At 32.8% G+C, this 17,719-nt stretch overlaps 1 pseudogene; it reads left to right on the top strand.

Moving 5' to 3' along the window:
• Positions 1 to 6,282: 6,282 nt before the first annotated feature.
• LOC143074742 (uncharacterized) lies at positions 6,283 to 7,456 on the top strand (annotated as a pseudogene).
• The last annotated feature ends 10,263 nt before the right edge of the window (positions 7,457 to 17,719 follow it).

Raw genomic sequence — 17,719 nt, 5'->3', positions numbered from 1 at the left:
TGTCAGTTTGTCTATCTTCAACCTTCAACAAAAAACACAACAAACAAACAAACACAAACACAAAAAAAACCCAACAAAATAAAACAATAAATACATCTTTAAAACAAAGGCCTGAATAAACGATCAGATGATTTATTCTATGTGTTTCCATACCAACATTTCTTAAACAGTTCATCTGATTTAGATTTGTTATCACTTCTATCCTTCATTTACCTGATGGAGTGTTTTAAAGTTTGTCTGATTTAGATTTGTTATCACTTCTATCCTTCATTTACTGATGGAGTGTTTTAAAGTTTGCATCTTCTGTACCGTATATAACAAATAAACATGAAAAACAATTAGCTTCAACTGTCAGAAAGCTTAAAATATATCACTCCTCAGTCTTACAAACAACAAAATCATCATTACTTGAAAGAGTGATAAACAGAAGGACAGTTGTAATGCATACAGTGAGGTTAATAGTTCGCAAGTGTAGCATTTGCAATTGTGTAAAGTTTTATATTTAATTTATCCAAACATAATGGAGGGTCAACAACATTCAATATACATGTTACTTCTGTGTCTTCTCTCCCCTATTTTTTCAAAAAGGCTCTCTTTCAAGTGGAAATATAAAAAAGAAGACGTGGTATGATTGCCAATGAGACAACTCTCCACAAGAGACCAAATGCATAGAAATTAACAAATATAGGTCACCAAACTGCCTTATCAATAAGCAAGTTCAGAATTTAGCATTTATCATTCTGATCGATTCATGTTGCACCAATACGTGTTGGCTATATTGTTAAATGGTTGCAGACCTACCTCTTGATACTATTGAATGAACTAGTTGCCACTGGACGTTATTTAAGTAAACGAATTATCAATTGTTTGGTATGGTAGTACATCAAATACTTATGTGTACTGCAGTGCCACTGTCTTCACTGCACACACCACAGTAAAATATTGCATTTATGAAAAATTTAATTTTGATACAACTATAATACAAAGAACAGAATCGATGCATGCATGACACCTACAATAGTTAAAAAAAGACTTATAATTCGATCGCGAGTGACATTATTTTATACCTGTTACCAGCTAAAAATGTTATGGCGTTGAATTCCATTTCCTTAGTATTCACTCTGAAGTATGGGAAAAGGAAAAAGAACACCCCAAACCGATACATGTACATGAAGATATAGATATGAAAATAGTAAGCGGTGCATTATGTGTAAATTATAATTGAAATATATGGCAAGAAGAAAAACTCATTCATACAAATTATTTTTCCACCTTTTTTCTTTTAAAATGAATTGTTTGTTCGTCAAAGAAAATTGATAAATGTAAACACACATACATTCTCTTTGGTGGAGAGTTGTCTCATTGGTAATCGTGTCACATAGCCTTATTTTGATACAAAGTATTAACCAGGATTGACATTTTGTATTTGTGCCAGATGTGCGTTTCGTCTACCAAAGACTCATCAGTGACGCTCGAATAAATAAAAAAAAATTGAAAAAGGCTAAATGAAGTACAAAGATGAAGAGCATTGAGAACCAACAATTCCTGAAAGTTTATCCGAATGCAGCTAAGGTAATATGTTCCTGAGATAGAAAAGCATAAGTATTTCAAAAACACATGATTTATAAATGTATTTAGTTAGTACCGCAGTCCCACTAGGCCACGATCGCACTACGATCTGTGAAAAAAATGCAAATTTTGACGATCGTGCAGATCGCAGTAAGGTCGTACAGTATCATGGTCGCCAACTTTGAATCAGTTTAAAACAATCGTGGTGCGGTCGTGGAATAATCAGGTCGTAGTAGAAGCGTAGTGAGAGTGCATTAATGTCGCGGTAAGATCTCAAAGGTCGCTGTACCATCGTAGCGAGAGCGTTATTCTATTCGGAGAGAAATTGCGCTACTATCTCACAACGACGATATTACGACCTCACGAAGACCATCACGTTCTCACCGCGACCCAACTAAGCTTCCACTACGTCCAAACCACGTTTACAACACGCAGTTCAAGACCATAGTACGATTCTAGCACGCCCTTGTCGTCCTCATCACGCTCTTCTTACGAGCTGACTACGTTCATGCTACGACCACCATTCTCATTGCCATTTTAACATAACACACGTCATATTTAGTATCTTCAGCTTTTGATTGTCTGTAATTAGGACTTCTTATTCATTTAATTTCTATAACTGCTCAACCATGCTTGACACATCTGTGTCATTTCTGCTATCGTTCACAAAAATATCGTCATTTTAGCTTGATGGACCAGACATATGTTGTAAATTAGGTTGGATTGGTCGGTCCGACATCTCTGCTGGATCAGGATTCGTAACTATCAGAGATCCCTTTACCTCTGCCTCTACCACTGCCACCACGCCCACGTGTTCTAGTAAATGTTAGTGGCAAGACTGTATCTTTTCCGAGAAATCTACGTATCAATCAGAAATAGAAGGAATAGAACAGTAGTGATATGGAACACGATGTTGATGTTATTAATGAAAACGTAGTAAGATCGCGATATGAACGTAGTATAATCGTGGTAAGAACATGCTATTATCGCAGTAAAAGCGTGGTAAGATCGTGTTGCAATTGGATAACTCGTGGAATAGTCGTAGTGAGAACGTTGTCAGCGGAGTAAGATCATGACAATCGTAGAAAAAGCGTGATGAGAACGTGGTATAATCGTAGCGGGATCGTTGTAGAAGTGTAATGAGGACGTTGTATCATCGTAAAAAAAACCAAAAATAAACATTTTATGCCCTCATACCGCGACCTTACCACGATCTGAATTAATTGTAGATCGCGGTGATCATGATTCGATCGTGGTCTAGTGGGACTTGGACTTAAACAGTTCTATATATATATTTGAGCATAACCGATTGTCCTCTTTATTCCCATTTTTTTTTAAGACGGCACGGACTTGAGTTATTCAATTTACATTTTGTTTTAAATTTAACACATTTATCAACCATGTCTATAGGTATAAGTGTGTTGTGAAATGCACCTATAGGTTACAAGAGCGCAATTATTTGTTTACATTCAACCGGCCCTTTTTTACCCCAAGATGGTACTCAGAAAAAAAACTTTGAAGCTCCTGATTGGATGATGCAAGTTGGAATTATTTTTTATTTGAAAGCTTATCCATTTAGGTTTGAACATTGGTGAAAGTTAAATTCATAATTCACAATGTGTAGAAGATAGAATTTTTTTATTAACTGAGGATCCATTCAAAATTAGCCTTTCCAATTTAGTGCGGAATTAGGAAGCTTCCATAACAACTGCATTTTAGGCCGCATGACCATATACTTTTTTTTTTTGCTGTAATAAAAGGCTGACATCTATAGTCTCAGGAACTGCTACCCATTTTTTTCTAGTTTGTTTATTCTTCAAGAAATAAATTTTTGAATACCACTGGGGTCCTATGGAAAATGCATTACAAATAATTGCGCTCTTGTAACCACAAGATTTAAACTATGTCAATAATATTGCAGTTATCGTTCTTTGGTTGTGTTTTCCTGAGTAAAATTGCACCATTAATACTATTGACAGAGACAAATATTGTGTGTCTCTTTCATTATCTTAGTAATAAAATTATAGTTAAAAAAAAGAACAACTTTATTAATGTCATGCGTCCGAAGCTCTTTTCTGAACTTACCTTCATTAGGGACATTAGGAAAAGGCGAAACGATTGAGGAGCATCATGACCAGGAAAAAACTATATACAAAAACATTGCCAAATCCAACTAATATCAACTTTGCCTGGAGAACTGAAATCTTAGTTTCTCAAAAATTTTTAAATTCAAAATTTGTAAATTCAAAATTTGTAAATATATAATTGTCTGTAACAGACTATTCGGGAAAGGTGCCAGAAAACATTTGTTTTACCCAGCCACATGCTGTATGATCAAGTCAGGTGTTTGTCGATTCTTGCTATTTAACTTTGCTTAACACATGGTATGGGTAAAATCTCTTTGTTCTTACTGTGCTATAATCTGGATAATGCACAGCAAAGGTGTGCATTAACTACCTCAGATATACCGCACAGTTCAAATCTATTTTTACCTTTAGGGGCGGTTCCTAGATTTTAAAAGGGGCGTTATTCTATCAAATTAAAAAAATATATCACCGAGCGTAGCGAGACTAAAAACAATATTGACGATTTTAAGGCAAAACACGATAATTTGTCCAATCCTTGGGTGAACGACATGTTCGTCCCCACATCCGAATACACCATCTGCCTTGAAATTACGACAAAACTGAACTTTGTACAAACATCGTAGTTTCAGAATAGGAAAAAAGAAAGGTTTCTCATTCCTTTTTTTTCATCTTAGCTTGAACATAAAATGTTTCAGTATTATATTTTGCGTACAACATAAAACTTAAATCAGTGTTTTAAAGTCAGAAAGAAAGTTAAAACTATTTTTGGTAACTTCCGCCAAAAAAAGAAATGTATCTAAGAATATCCGAATAAAAGAAATCTGATTTGGACTAGTTTTAGATTCAATGGAATTTATAACGACTTCTTGAATATCTATTCCCCATATTTTTGGATCGAATTTGAAGGGGGTCATATTTAAGTTTGTTTTAAAACAGGGAGGTTAGCTAGAGATCAATCAGACTTCATTTAGATGGACTTGTCAGTAGATACAAAGAATTTGGGGGAGGGGGAGTAAAAGATTGGAAAGAGAAAAGTATTTTCTGTTTATTAAACATTTAAAATTTAAAATATAACATCTAATTCTTCCTCGGTTTATCTTTCTCTATTAAAAAAAAATGGGAATAGATTAAAAAAAAAAAATCTACCATTAATTTGCAATTTTACAATAAGTCTAAACCTAAAAAAAAGTTATCAATTTAAAACTTACCAATGAAAGTCGTATTTTCCCCTTTCTTTACCCTACAATAAACTTTCCTAGGATCCGTGGATTGCGGAATATCGTCCACATATAAAACGTTCACGTAAATTAATGACGTCATGTGTTAAAACAGTTATTGACCAATCAAATCGGTATATAGAATTTAATCTGCACGCGCTCAGGGTGACCCTTTAACCCGAACTCCTACGTCGTTCGGGTTAATAAGGGTCACCTGAGCTGTGCAGATTAAATTCTATATACCGACTTGCTTGGTCAATAACTATAACTTATATTTATTAATTTTAGTTTTTTCGAGTGATTTATATTTATGAATTCGGAGATTTTGTTAGTTTACTAAGCGGTATCGGATTTAAAGCCGTTTTTTACCTAAAGTTGTTTACTTCTCAATTCGTTCTATGGTACTATCGAGACTGATCCAGGGTGTGCCACCTGATGCACGTGACACATCCTCTTGAGTTTGGCAAACATTATGCACCCTTAACCTGTATGTTTAATACAATAAGGGTATAATCGTTAACACTTGTTAAATATGGATGTGTACAAATGAAGAGACAATTCTCAATGTTAAACATTTATTCTTTCTTTGATAGTACTATATGTTTGAACATGAGGCCCAACTGTTACCAATCATTATTTTTGTTGCTACTGTGATACCCAAATTCTATTGATTTAAAGTGTGTCTCATTGGGAATCATGCCACATCTTATTTTTTTTTTATTGTTACAGATTTAAATCATGTACAAGACTACTGAGCAAACGATACCCTCGGGGACTTATAGTCTACCGGCAGCTGTACAAATGTATCAACCCAATACTGTAAAAATGAAAATAAATATAATTTCAATCGTTTGAATTTATGAATTAGTATGAAATTATTTTCTTCTGAATTGTCTGCCCATAGGTGGCGTTTTTAGGTTACATTTTTTGTATGTGTTTCATCTGATTTGGAGGTTAAATCATTCGGCACGACAGGGTCCACTCGATCGGTCACGTTTATTGTTCTAGTTGTGTTTTGTCGATTTAAGTACATTCGAATTTAATCATGGACAGTGAAGGTGAGCCAGACATATCGTTGAGAACTGTTTTAAATTTTATAGATCTTCCTACTTACAAAAATGCTTATATAGCTGGTAAGAGTAAGAAGGCCATATTTGGCAATGTTGATTTAACTTTTTGCATGTTAGCATTACGGATGGATTTTTCATCTAGTTAGCTCATTTTGATGTGAGCATGTATTATAGATCTCTCTTGATCTTTTCTTATAGAATGTTATTTAACATGGATTTCTTGTGTGTTTGTGTTGACAGTGGCGAATATTACAGTGACATTTAGATTGTAGTATTAAGATGATTGTAATGATTTTAAATGATTTTCATTATTAATGTTTCCTTTCAATTACACATATATTTTTGCAGGCATTCGCTGGAGAATTGCAGAATCTACCTGTCTCTTTACTTAGTAAAGTGAATTTACTTCCAGAATTACTTTTGGAATCTCGAGCAGCATCTACAACAAAAGGGTATTATCAAAGTTTTTTACGATGGTAAAAATGGGCTATATTGAACGGAATTGAAAATTGTGATATTTTACTAGCTAAAGCTTTTCACGTAGCTATATATTTAGCTTCTCTGACACAGTCGAGCAATACTGTTAGTCCAGTTGTTCAGGCGTTTTATTCTTTAAAGTGGATACATTCACTAATTGGATCTTTATGTTCACCGACTGATTCGTCTTTAGTTATTAATGTGTTAGAAGGTGCGAAACGCAGTTTGGCTACTCCTACGAATAAAAAGGAACCTATTTCGGTGGAATTGCTGCATAAAATGTATGATGCCATGTTTTTTTTGGTAACTTGTATAATCAACGTATAATTTGTGCGTGTTTCACTGCATTTGCTGGTTTTTTAAGAGTTTCTGAGATGCTTAATATTAAAAGAAGTGATATAGTTATTTTAGAGTGTTATATGTCAATTCTAATACAACATAGTAAAACAGATGTATATAGAGATGGAAATTCAGTATTAATCGCTCGTACACATTCAAATAAGTGTCCCGTTAAAAACATGGAATTATATTTGCAGTGGGCTGATATTTCATGTGATTCTGATGAGTTTATTTTTCGAAATCTAACAAAATGTAAAGATGCCTATGTTTTGCGTAAAGAAAATACCCCTTTGTCGTATTCAAGGATGCGTGAGCTCTTTATTGAGGCTTTCAAGCCTTTTGTTCATAACATAAAGCGATATGGATTGCACAGTTTGAGGTCTGGGGGTGCTAGTGTTTGTGCTAATTTGGGTTTACCAGACCGACTTTTTAAGAGGCACGGTAGATGGCGTTCTGAAACGGCCAAAGATGGTTATGATAAGGACTCCTTAGAAGATTTGCTTAAAGTCTCCAAAAATTTAGGGTTATAGATTTATTGCTTGAATTTTGAATTCTTTTATCGCATGATATAAAACTTTCTTAAAATTTTCCCGTTCTTTGTGTTTCGGCCATCGGCTCTGTCGTGTGGTATTGCACTTTACTATTTCTTGTTATTATTATTATGAGAATAATATGTGGTTTTGATATATGGGTATTAACGGAAGAAGAACACTATATACATTTCATGATAACAAAAGTGTACCGATCTGTAACGCATCGATCTGTATATGAAAAATGAACACGATTTAAATTGGATTATTTCCCATTTACTGACAAACAATTATATGAACTACAAATGCATTGCTATTGAAACATGTTATGTGGGGTGGATAAACTAGAAGTCATGCTAAGGTCCTGACGTCTCTTATGTCAGATGTTTTAGAAACCACACAATATTTTAAGTTATGACATTTCGTATCGAAAACTTGTCTTTTCATGTTGATTTTGATTTCCATTTCATAATCAAATGTTTGATTGTTAATGAGTCTGTTGTAGGTAAAAAGGCCAAATGAAAACAATTTGTTACAGTTAAAATCAAATTTGTCATCACTTTTTTCACTAATTCTCACATAAGCGTGATATTTCAAGGATTAAGGTCGGCATTTTTTTTTGGTGTTAAATTTACTTTGGCTTGTGCTCCAATAGTAACATATATATCTATAGGACGTTTTCCCAAATTTTCTGCAGCATCGCATACAATTTAATATTTTTTTCGATATTAGCAGGAGGTGGGGTAAAATGAGCTTAGTAATTTACGAGTCTATGATCGCTTGTGATATTAACAATTAAAAATGAAGCAAAACACTTTGTGTGACAAATACAACCAATTTAATGAATAAAAAAAATCCTTTAAAACATATAAAACTCAAGAAATGTACAAAATACTGATTTAAATAATGTTAACAGATTGAAATACATGGTAGACAAGTTTGCACAAATCAAGGTTTTGCAAAAGACTTCTTTCAAATTAAGTCTCAATTTAATATGGCTTAACCCAAGAAATACAACAGCTTTTCAGACATCTACTAACTAAAGGGTCATAATTTGATAATTTATTGTTGGAATCCAATATGAATGTACTGAACTGTTTGCTGTGCATATAAAATAATGTCTCGTAAATTACATAGTTTTTGGCTTGTAGATTACAATTATTAAATTGACCCTGCAGAGATCTTACTTTACTTTTAAAGTAGCCAAATTCACTTATTTAAAGTACTTGTTAAATTGTATTGTTGAAAAACATCGCTAAGGTCATTTTTTCAGATTTTTCACATTGGCTCGTAAATTACATTTTTTTTATAAAAGTCAAATTATTTCACTTTTTATATCCACCAAAGACGTCGTAGCAAAAGTCCTGAATTTTAAGTATGCAAAAGGCATTATGAGTGTAAATATTTACTGAAACGTCTCTCAGATTCAGCAATTATATCTTGAATTTTTGAATAATTTGAAAGACAAAAACTCTCCTAGATCTCCTTGTCGTAGTAGGGTCATTAACTCTGCAAAGTATCTTTGTGGAATCTATCCAGACAGTATCCTCTGTGCTAGGCCATCTATAATTAATGTACTTCCAGTTTCCCTCGATGCATGAAATATATATTCATTTCAGGTGTAATTATTTCTAACACTTTACCCATTCAAAACGATGTTGTCATATTTTGCTACTACATAAGACACTATCCTTATTTGATTAAAGATATTTCCCTTTCTGTTGATATTTTTTTTTGTACTTCATTGTTTTGTATTTCAGTCTCAGTTTGATGGACATCTGGTGTCAACTTCTTCTCTTTACTGTTAAGTTGACTTGTTGGTTTATAATATTCTCTGGTTCTATTACTTTCTTGTATCAACCGGTGCACTCCTAGAGATGCCTTTTCCTTTCTCTGTATTCTTTCATCCTTTGTGACTTAGACTTCGCCTTTTTGACCTCAAAAATAATTAAAAAATTATCAAAACAAATAAATTTAATAATTTTGACTGATGTTTTTGATGAAATAACAAAAAATCATTCACAGATGAGATTTGTGCACATCAAATTACAATGTAATTTACGAGACTACAAACAGGAACAATTGTCATTGTATTTTTTTCATTGATAATCACAAACAAACATTTTATTCTCCAAATTTTAAATAAAAACATATACCAATCAGATATTCTACGGGATAACAAACTAAAGATAATAGATGATGATTTTAAAATAACAACCGGTACAACTTGATGAAATTTATTTTTAATATTCTGCACTAAGGTATTATTCTTTATCTTTATATAGTGTTTTGATAACTTCGTTTAGTATCTGATCAATTTAAGAAGATTGCTGTCTATGTATGTTCTAAAATAATCTTCATTCGTAGTCATATAACCTGTCTAACCTCATTTTTTTTTACTTATTAAGTTCTTGTAATTTACGGGACAAACATAGAAATTTACGGGACAGTAATTGTGTCATTTCTGCACTGTGATCGCATATTCTTCACGCATGATCATCAACTAATTAACATTGCAAAGCCAAAACAAACAATTGATTTTGTAAAGATATATATAAATTACTTGTTAAATGTATTAAAATATGAATGGAAAAATATTTTGACTTACCTGATTGTAAACAATTTGAATGAGTTATTTTTTTGTCATCAATTCAAATCATGCCGCCAATGGAACTTCCAATTGAAAGAGGTGCTCGAAAGGAAAGATATGTATATGCGTTACACTCCTTTTCTATCGATACACACCATTTTATGTGATAGCATGACTCGTAGATTACGACTCGTAGATTACATTGCGGCTTTCAATTGACATTTTTGAGAGTCATATTAGTTTCATGAAAAGATTCTGATATTTTTCTATCCTTGTTAGAGTTAATAATTAAAGATGCACACGGTAACTTGATGTAAAGATGATGGATTTGTTTGGAACGACGTCCCGTATGATTACAATTTTAACTTGACATAGGCAAACATTATGAATGCTTTGTTTCTAGTTTTATTTTCACTTTAAACTATCATGGGTCAAAATTAATTCTTTTCTATAATATAAATATACAATGTATAGGGATAAAATGAACATGTAAAAGTTACTTATTGTCTGTTGTGTTATGTGTTTCCATAGTCATAGACCTTTGGACTGGTAAATTACATTGAAGGATACGACAATTTTTAAAAGATCGGAATTTTAAAACTGGACAAGTCAGTTCGGAAAGAAAAGTATGACCGAGCATTATATGTTTTAGTGATTATAAATTGGTAGTAGCTATTTGGTATAAACAAATAATTCACTGCTATTTGCAAGTACAAAAATATATAATATAAATTATGACATAGACGTTTTTGCATCTGTTCTACATTCCATGGATTCAGACTGAAATTTCTGGATCATTTAATCCTTTGCTGTCAGTTTTTTTCTTTTCTCTTGGTTATGATGGCATGAAAAAACACCCTAAAGCTTGTAGAAACAAAAAACTAAGCAATTTTCAGATACTTAAAACCCAATGACACGGAATTTCACGGTTATATGAGAATTAGTGACTTACGTTGGTATCTTTGCCTCATTTTTGGCTGTAAGTCGCTTAATTTCAATTGTCACTTTCAGGGTTGCATTCAATACACCTTATCGCTATTTGTCCGCCATTACTGGATATCACACAGGTTCCCGTAAAATTTTGACGTCATAAAACAAAATATCTGACGCCACAATCGGAAAGTGATTGTTGTTGACGTCAAATGTTCAAGCGGCCGGGTCAGTCGGGATGAGCGATAAGGTGTATATCGTAGCGGCTACGTAGATTTATGAATTTGAACGCGTAGCTAGCCTAGCTGCTACATTATTTAGGTGGGCTTACGAAAGTGTAATACTAAGATTTAGAACTGGAAAAAAATATCAGAGAATTAGTGTACGGGATAGTTATAAATTTACAACGGTACAAAATCAAATCAAATCAAATATATTTTATTGCCAATCAAAGCGCCCACACGGAGCAGAACAAACAACATTAATTACATACAAATGATTACAAGTGATTCAATATGATTAAGACACAATGTTATAAAAAAAATTAATTAAGACAAGCATAAGAATACAACAAATTAAGCTCCGTGTTTAATAATATAACTAGGTTAAGAAAAAAAGGGGGGGGGGGTCACTAGGCATTACTACATCTATATATCATTTAAGGTACATGTATGACGATTTTGATATATATAAGATAACGGAGGTGCATATCCAAGAATTCATGTGCACATGTTTTATAGTAGATTATCAATATTTATTTTCCATATCAATTTTTGTTGTTGATTTGACATAAAATTTTTATATTGTTTGTTCTCCTATTTGTTCTCTTGCTGGTAGAGTAAGTATATCTTTAAAATAGATACATTGTAACTCGTATTTTGACACCATATTGGGCACAGAGGATTACGAACAGTTCAAACCAAAGGATAGGCACATGATTCATTTCTGATTGGAATGAGACTTACAGCTGACATCATCTGCATCATCACACTATACTCAAAAACTGAAATGAAAATAAGGTAAAATATTGCATAAGAAATATGCGGTACCTTGACTAACGAAAGATGATGTCCACGCAGAAGAAGCATTCATTTAAATCAAACTAAGATCTATGTGTGATGATGCAGAATTAGTGGCAATCCGTTTCACCCCAAACACATCATTGACAGAGATCAAAACCGTGATAGGAAGCGTAACTGGCAATGTTGATCAACCTGAAATTATCATGTTTGATCTCACAATGCAAATCAGAAGGACACTGACAATGTATGATCATGAAGTTGTCGCTTGTGGAATAAATGAACAAAGCCATCAACTCATTGAAAATCAGCAATCAATAGATAGGTACAATGATGCATACTATGCTTACATGTATGTAAGGATTAAGTAAATTAATTAAGAACATCGAGAAAGAACACTACAATGTATGTGAAAGTCTATGTGTAGCCTGGAGGAACATAAAAAGGAACACAAACTTGATATATATAAACTATCGAAGGAAAACTATACATCGAAACAGACTGTAGCAGCAGAGAAAGAAAAGGAAACTGAACTTGCTGTAACACTTAGGCAAATCAACAAAGGACTTTAACACCTCGAATATAAGCGGGACAACACCATTGTGACACACAACCGAATCGTATCATCAAAGATTTAGATATAGTAAGTTAAGAGGTAGAAGTCAAGTAAGAGACAGTAGAGGGGAAATACTTTTTGATAGAAGTGATTACAGATGTTATGGTTGAAATTTTGGTTTTCGACATCAACATCTGTTAACATAGGCAAGCACTTATTGATGTCAAACTATAACATGGTAGTTTTAAAAACTCATACATTGCAGAGGATTGCGAGCCTTGAATTGTGTAGATGGTAAACGTTTAAACTAAATGATGTCATCGACAAAGGACAGCCGACTGTTATGAGTACTAGTATACAAAGCACTATTCACAATATTTTCAAATTCATTATCCCACCTGCACATTGTGGATTGACAACCGAATCAATCTAATATCTATAAGAAACTAGGTCCCCTGCTTTAATCATATCCAAGAAATGATATACTCACCAGGTCAAAGACACATCAATTAAATCATTTAAACAAATTATCAGCAATACACGCGTAGATGGGAATTCATGGTTGTGCTATTAATATATTGAATTTATTGAGCTGAATGTTAAATTCAAGCTGATGAGACTTGAAAATGCTATGGTGTTCTATGTTGAGATGTAAACTACGGAGGGAGAAATATTTTTTTTCTTAAATCAACAATGCAGTGCTATTCGTTAAATCAGCTAAGAATCAGTGTATCATCGATTATTAAAGTCATGACAACAACACAATTAACTTATCACTGATATAACTCAACAAGTATATACTTTAATATTACTAATGTTACCTTCATATTTTGATATATATCATATGGTATGTTTTGAACCATTTTTTAATTGAGCTGAATATTCTTCGAAAAATGCCTTTACCAAGTATAAAATATGACAGTTTTCCATTCCCTTCTTAGGTGATATAGTTGAGTGTTTGGTTTTGTCCTCTTTTTAAATTTCCTAATTATATGCCCCATTTATGGGATTTATGTTTTCTGGTCTGTGCATCCGTTCGTTCGCTCGTTCATCCGTTCGTTCGTCCGTTCGTCCGTCTCTCCCACTTCAGGTTAAAGTTTTTTTGTCGAGGTCTTTTTTGAAGTCCAATCAACTTGAAACTTAGTAAACATGATCCCTATGATTTGATCCTTCTAATTTTAATGCCAAGACAATACCAATCAAAACCAAGGAGAAAACAAAGACTCAAAAAACCAAAGGAAATTTACATTAACAGTTATAAATAATAAATAAGAAACAACATTAATGCCAAATTAGAGATTTCACCCCATTTCCATGGTACACTAAACAAAGAAAATGATAGTGCGGATGGGGCATCCGTACACTTGGGACACATTTTGGTTTCAATTCAATTATTTTTATTTTTGGGATTATTAGCGAGTGTAATTTGATTTATTTATTTTAAATATACGCTTTGATTGTGCTTATTGTATTCAGATAAAGTAGGACCTGTTAATTCTATTTCAGTTTTTCGTTAAATGAATTGGATTTATATCCCTTTGAACGCTGTGAACAATGTATGTGTGTTGTTATTTGTGTAATTATGGTTATTTATTTATGTCATTTATGTTGACTACTGTAAACAGGGAAATTTTCGCGGTCGTTTTATTTTCGCTATTTTCGCGGTAAGAATTGAAACGCGAAAATAAAATGACCGCGAAAATATCAAGGAAAATTCTTGTTATTACATTTACTTTTACAAATTGTGACTTGTAAATACAATTATGTCAATGACACCAGTAATAAAAGTATCACCTCGTTGAATCTACTACACAGATTAGTCAGATCAAAAGATCAATTAATTAACATTAATCCAGACACCTTTTATTTTAATTCATTCTTAATTAGCACAAAATTATTAGATCTACTTTTCTATTATTGAGTATGTGTTTTTACAAGCATTGAAACATGACAAACTTTTAATCTACTTTTACATTAATGAACCGAAGGCAAAAGATTTCTGATTGATTTTATCACTTGATTTAAGAAATAAAGACTGCGCGAAAATTTCCCGTTTTACAGTAAGCATCTGTAGACTAGAAAACTAATAATACACATAACAACAAACGCTTACATAGTCCATGCACTTTGGTTTGCACTTGTTGGAGTTCATGCGATTCCCTCAGATATTGTTTGACCTTGAATTTTTCTCTTAGTCAATTTATAAAATTTGAACATCAGTACACTATTATTGCCCCAATTTAAAATTCAAAATCGTATCAACAGACAACCTTAACAAAGCGTTTCGTTCAAATATCTATACGAAGAAAGATTGTATTACTTTAAATGCTCCGGAGTTAATTTGTTGATATATATTTCAAATAAGTTTGATTAAAATATTTCCAATAACTTGTACCCACTGAAGTGAGGACAACTTTACATTCCGGATGTTATGTAAACTTTGTGAAAGGCTTTAATCGGACTAAATTGTCAGAAAACTGTTTTAATTAGGTGAGTACAACTTATACTCATATGTTTAAAAGTTAATCTTGAAAATACCCAACAAAGATATTTATGTATACCCCTGCTCTGAAAGAGAGGGTATACCTATTCACCTTTACAAAACGATTGTCTAAAAGAATTATGTCGCATTCTTCTACAGGATCTCCAAATCACGATTTTTTTTTCAAATTCTAGAACTATCCTTTTTAACTGATATTTGAAAAACGTCATCACCAAATTCATTTTTGATATGATAACGACATCGATCCAGACACATTAGTTACCTTTTTTACTTTACATACAAAAATATGAACGTAGTAACAGTTTTTACCCTTTTTTCCCCTTTTAAAAATATTGTTTAGTTAACCTCATACAGCAAAGACCGTGTCCCTAGAATAATTAACATCTATGTTATAAAAATGTGTCTAAAATGAGACAAGCTTGGGATTTGTTTGCATGTTTGATTGAAATAAGAGTTTATGGTTCCAAATTAAATATATATCAAAACAAGTATATGACATATTATATATATTGAAGATTGTTATTTTCTCCTAATGGCTTTTTTGTCCTAAATGTGTGGTGTGATCAGTCTGTCAGAGGCCGATTCCGGATACATTTTTTTGTTGAACTTGCAGCTTTTATCGCAAAAAGCACGACATAGGGAAAGTGAGCCGGCGGCGGCGGCAGCATAAACTAACTTTTTAAAAGCTTTATTCTCAGAAGGTACAATGTAGAAGACATAGATGCATCATACTCTGTATATAGATGCCTCTTGTCCATTGTCCTTGTCCTCATTTTCACGATTCAGCGACTGCTGATTTTTTTGTAATGTTAATTTCTCACTTATAATGAGTAATAGGATAATATTTTCTATGTTACTAGAACACACCAGCGAAATCTCGGGCATTCAGAACGTAGTTTAAAGTATTTAAAGTATTGTTGGAAGAATTTTGTAAAATATTGAATGACTGGAGAATTCCAGCAAAAGTATCATAAGTCATAGGTTATTGGGGACAGGAAAATGTTTTTTTTATCCCTCCTCCTTTATTTCCAAAATTCCCAATTTTTGGTTTTCTATCAATTTCAATATGAACATACATTTAGTATGTTATGAACATTTAAGTAAGGAGCCTGTAATTCAGTGATTGTCGTTTGTTTATGTGTTACATATTTGTTTTTCGTTCATTTTTTGTAGATAAAAAAGGCCGCTAGTTTTCTGGTTTGAATTGTTCAACATTGTCAGTTCAGGGCCTTTTAAAGCTGAGTATGCCGTATAGGCTTTGCTCGTTGCTAAAGGTCGTGCGGTGACCTAGAGTTGTTAATTTCTGTGTCATATTGGTCTCTTGTGGAGAGTTGTCTCAACATGACAATCATACCACATGTTCTTTTTTTTGGTAATCAATGAATTTTGTAAAAGATTTAATGACTGGAGAATTTCAGAAAAGGTATCAAAAGTTCACATGAATATTTTTAGCGCTTTTCTGTATACTATGAACATTCATTACTATATAAATATAGTGTTTTTCCTTTCAATTCTAAGTTTACTAATCGATCCATGGTCAGGTGGTCATTGATATAGTATACAGACTCTCTATTTAATAAACTCTGTGACCGCCGTGGATAATAAACTTGAAAATGATAGCAGATAGAATTCTGAAAATACACTTTATTCTTTGTATATGTATGTTCAAAGTATACAGAAAAACGCAAACTGGAAGTCTCATCTTACTTAAAATTTCATCCAATGACGGGACAATATCCGGATGCCTTTTTTCTCGTTTTTTCCCCAAAATAAATCAATCTGTATAATCATATGAATGGATGACAAATGCGACTATGCACTGTACCTATAGGACACAGAGGCGTGTTTATTAATTTATTGTGGAAAGAAGAGAAGCCACACACAAAATGAGGTCTTCTCGTTTGCTAGTATATATGCTTATCTTGTAAGGTCATCATGCCCGTCAGACAGCTTTCATTTGACCTTGACCTCATTTCATTGACCAGTGAACAAGGTAATGTTTTGATGGTCAAGCCCATATCTCAGATACTATAAGCAACAGGTTTAGTATATTTGGTGTATAGAAGGATTTTAAGGTGTACATGTGCAACTGGCAGGTGTCAACTGACCTAGACTTCATTTCCATGGTTCATTGGTAATAGTTAAGATTTTTGTGTTTTAGTCTGTTGTTATAATACTGTATGCCATAGGTCTACTATATTTGGTGTATGGAATGATTGTAAGGTGAACATGTCCACCTGGCAGGTCTCATCTGACCTCGACCTTATTTTTTCGTGGTTCAGTTGTCATAGTAATTTTTTTTCTTTCAAATACTAGAAAAAAAAACTAGATTTGGGGTATGGAAATATTTTATAATGTAAAAAAAAAGTAAGATGTGTTATGATTGCCAATGAGACAACTATCCACAAAAGACCAAAAATGACACAGAAATAAACAACTTTAGGTCACAATCAGTCTCGTAGATTTATTTGACCTTGACCTCATTCTCACGGTTCATTGCTCAGTGTAAATGTTTTAGGTTTTTGTCAGTTCTTCTGCATCTATAAACAATAAGTTAACTATATTTCTTGTATGGAAGGATTGTAATCAGGACATGTCTGCCTGGCATGGTTCATCTGACCTTGAGGTCATTTTTTCATGGTTCATTGGTCAGTGTTTAGTGTTCTTGGTTTTGTCAGTTTCTTAGGAACTATTAGCAATAGGTCAACTTCATTTAGTGTATTGAGTTATTGTTAAAGAGGGGCGAAATATACAAGAGGGACATTCAAACTCATAGATCTAATAGGCAGTTAGTTTTCTCGTTTGAATTGTTTGAAATTGTCATATCAAAGT

The sequence above is a fragment of the Mytilus galloprovincialis genome, chromosome 5, assembly GCF_965363235.1.
Source record: "Mytilus galloprovincialis chromosome 5, xbMytGall1.hap1.1, whole genome shotgun sequence".
NCBI lineage: Eukaryota > Metazoa > Mollusca > Bivalvia > Mytilida > Mytilidae > Mytilus > Mytilus galloprovincialis.
Note: the sequence above shows the minus strand (reverse complement) of the source record. Positions and strands in the feature narration are given on the sequence as shown.